Below are 3,758 nucleotides of genomic sequence, written 5' to 3' on the forward strand. Positions count from 1 at the left end.
GGGGGGGGGGGGGGGTGAAGAGTTTGGAGAAGGCGGGAGAAGTGAACAATCTAGGACAACATAGCTGAACTAGAAAGTGACCTGAATTGAAGAATGTTTCCAAATCAGCGATGTTGTCCTAGATTGTTCACTTCTCCTGCCTCCTCCAAACTCTTCACCCTTTTGTGAATAACCCTGAAAGTCTGAAAGTGTTCAGAAACATGTTATAATTTCCTATTGGCACACGATCACTACCATAGAGGTGAACGGGATTGCGCCGCATCTGCATGCCAAACGTGGCTTGGGTGTGGTAGTTAAACAAAAACCCACAATGTTCAGTAAGCAGCAGTATCACCTCCTTAATGCTGGGCAGCCACTGCTCTGCCCCCCTATGAAAAGCAATCCACCGCAGATCACTTATCAGAAGGTGATGGAGCCCAGGGTCCTTCCAAACGAGGCCTTACAATGACTGCTTACAAGGGGTTTCTAATGCACTGTACACGTGGCACCCAATAAAAGAAAGTTGTACATGATAAAAATGCAGAGGCCATCATCTCCTTCTAATAATGTACAGTGTACGACGCTGAAACATGCCCCCAATAACGTTCTATGGCCTTGTGTGTGTGTGAGCGAAGAAACTGCCTTGAGGAAGGGACCATGCGCGGCCCCGAAACGTCGGCTTCTCTGATCATTGTGACATCTTTGTCCAATAAAAAAGGACATATTCATTTAAATTATTGAGTGCTGGTAACCTGTTTCTTCGCTCTGTATTTGCATGGCGCCATCCGTGGTTGTTACTACAATCACCATCGTTCTTGTTGGCCGGGACTGCTGTAAAGTGTGCGGAGGGCTCCCTCATCGACTAACACCTGTGTGTGTGTGAGGTTTATAAGTTTTGGGTTAGTGATTACAAAAGTATTGAAGTCTGATAGTCAGCTAGCCAAGCAAGTCAGTATTTTCTGAAGGAGAGGTCATCAGCCCTATATATCCCTGGGGGCCAGAGCATATGGGCCTTCATATGTCCCTGGGGGCCAGTGTATATGGGCCCTCATATGTCCTTGGGGGCCAGTGTATATATGGGCCCCCATATACACCATATACATATTTCCCAGGGGCCAGTCATCTGATTGTCTATGACTGCAGCAGTTTCTCTGTCTTTGACCCAAACAATCATGCGCCAAGTAAAGTACACACAGAAAATGAGCCTATATGGGACTTTTAGGGATCTCGAATATAGAACAGTGATAAGCAACCTCAGCACTCCAGCTGTTGAACTACAAGTCCCATGAAGCATTGCAAGACTCTGGCAGCCACAGACATGACTTCAAGTGGCAGAGGCATGATGGCACTTGTAGTTTTACCACAGCCAGAGTTGTCTACCCCTGATAGAGAACATCAGGGTATATTTTTAGAGGCATACATCTTTTATTATGGTTTTCATTGTATTATGATTATATTTTAATGGATCATAATAACAGTTGTATGCTTATGAAGATACACTATGGGGTTCAATGATAAAATTTCCACCCGCACTGCCCTGGCGGCCCGTGATGGTGCCGATGAGTGTAGGAAATTCCTATGCACGTCAGCGCCATCCAGTGTAAAAGGCAAGGCCGGGCGGAACTTTTATAAATGGCCACTATCTGATGCCGTACGCCTCCGGACACATACTAAGCAGAGTTGCGCCCCAGTACGCATGCGCGGGTTTACCCAAGTAGCAGCATAAACCCACATACAGCCACCTACACCCGTTTACTACTACGGGCAGCTGTACGGTGGAAATACATCCGCCAATTAATGTTCTATGGCCCCCTGTGCCCACGTGAATGAGGCCTAAATGTTTTGGGTCAGCGATTCCATATGTCTCATAGCATGACAGCTCAGGAGATCAGCCCCCTCAATACAAGTTTCGGGTGGACTCACTAAATACGACGCCCAAAAACTAGTTTACATAATAGTGGCTGACAATGGCTGTGCCTGTATGGTATTGTTATTTCTACTTTTCTCATTTGTGTATGATGTGTCCAGGTGGGAAGGTCATTACCATTTCTTTAGCCCTCGGGAGAAAATATGAAAACTGTACACAACACAGCTGGGCCTCCTGTGTCCGCCCAAACCATGCCGAGTGATAGAGCCACCCTGACCCTGCAGGTTCATTGCACTGACTGATATACAGGCGCAGTGCCCCCATGTTGGTCTGGTCCCTCTAAGGGGAGCTATGGGGACCCACATCTTAAAAATTAACTGATGTTTCGGTGTCAGTGTCTGCTAGATGCTGCAGGCTGGTATTATTATCCGTGGAAAACAGCAATGAGCTCATTTGAACTGAGTTGATTTAAAGTACTCTTTTAGCCCTGCAGAACGTAGAGAGCACGGTTGATAAAAGCAAACCTTGGCCATGCAGGGAAACACGACATGTTCTCTTTAATGCTTCCCCTCCCTGGCAGCGCATACATATCTTAGACTCCCCCGTCTCCCCATTCAGCCAGCTGGGAGTGAAGAGGGAAAGACTTGTATAAGCTCAGAGCTTACAGGGGGCAAAGCAGTCCAACACTGGTACATGGTGTGAGTCACATGATCCTCCATACCCGGAAGTACTGAACATTTTTTTCCATTTCTTGCGGCTCAACAGAGTGACATTGGAGGGACAAGAAGATGAGTATATTCTAGGGAGGGGACATAAAAGGGAACCTGTTGCTTTGCTTGGCCTAGGCACAAGTTTGTCTTAAGCTGGCCATACACCTATAGATGATCTGCAGATTTTCTGTGGTCAGATGGAAAAAGTTCAACAGATTCCTCCATCTACGCTAAACTGTGTGGATGGAGGAATCTCCCACTGGGCCAAGCTTCAGCATCTTGCTAGTCAGCCCCGCTGGCTCTCAAAATACCTGAACAATCTGATTGGATGCAGCCATTGTTCGGAGAGCCAGCAGGGCCAAATAAATAGTTTAATGCCCATAGTCTGGACACAGGTGCATTTTAAGGAAGCAGACAGTGGTCACAACCTGATCAGGTGTTGGCCATCTGTAGGAGCTCAGTGCAGTGCAGGCCGGATTAGGCTGGGCACACACCTTACAACCATCGCAAGACTTTTGTCTTGCGATGGTTGTAAGGTACTTAAAAAAACGTACAATCTGCCTATCTTGCATAGGCAGATCGTACTTGCGATGATCGCAAGCCACGCCCCCTGAGGGGCGGGCTTCCGATGACCGCAATGCAGAACACCGGCCCGTCCGGCTGTTATCTTACGAACATGCTATACACCCGCCGAACATCGTACGATGCTCAGCGGGTTTTCAAACATGTTCGTAAGTTTAAAGTCGTGCGACCTTACAGTAGAGCGTAGAGCGCCCCCTGCTTGAGGGATCCTTGTCAGTTGTGCTATTTATTCCTGTACTGAGCAGAGCGTGCCCCTGCTGGAGACATCAGCTATGCAATCAACAGTCACAGGAATAAGTGCACCTTCGTGTATTTGCACAGTTGATGAAGAAAGACTAGTGCATCTTGGTGTCATGTGCACAGTTGGTAGTGATAGGTTAGTGCACCTTTGTGTCTGTGGCACAGCTGTCAATCACACCAGCCAGCACTGTTGGTGATGCCTCCAGCAGGGGGCGCTGTGATCAGCACACAGTACAGGCTGGTTGAATAGCACATCTGATGGTTGGTGGTGCCTCCAGCAGGGGGCGCTGTGCTCAGCACACAGTAGTACAGGCTGGCCTATTCCCGGGCGCGCGAGGCATGAAACGCATCCGTCTTCCCTGTGACGTCACCCGCAGGAA

The 3,758-nt window shown here is 48.2% G+C and overlaps 2 protein-coding genes across 2 annotated transcripts in view; one reads left to right on the plus strand and one right to left on the minus strand.

Annotated features, from left to right (window-relative positions):
* ANAPC11 (anaphase promoting complex subunit 11) overlaps nucleotides 1-3,758 on the minus strand; it is a 16,280-nt gene that overhangs the window by 5,686 nt on the left and 6,836 nt on the right. The gene's annotated exons all lie outside the window — the stretch shown is intronic.
* Nucleotides 1-3,758, plus strand: part of ALYREF (Aly/REF export factor) — a 15,463-nt gene that overhangs the window by 999 nt on the left and 10,706 nt on the right. The window lies entirely within an intron of this gene.

This window comes from Nanorana parkeri, unplaced genomic scaffold (assembly GCF_000935625.1).
Source record: "Nanorana parkeri isolate BGI_ZX_2015 unplaced genomic scaffold, ASM93562v1 scaffold126, whole genome shotgun sequence".
In the NCBI taxonomy this organism is placed as follows: domain Eukaryota; kingdom Metazoa; phylum Chordata; class Amphibia; order Anura; family Dicroglossidae; genus Nanorana; species Nanorana parkeri.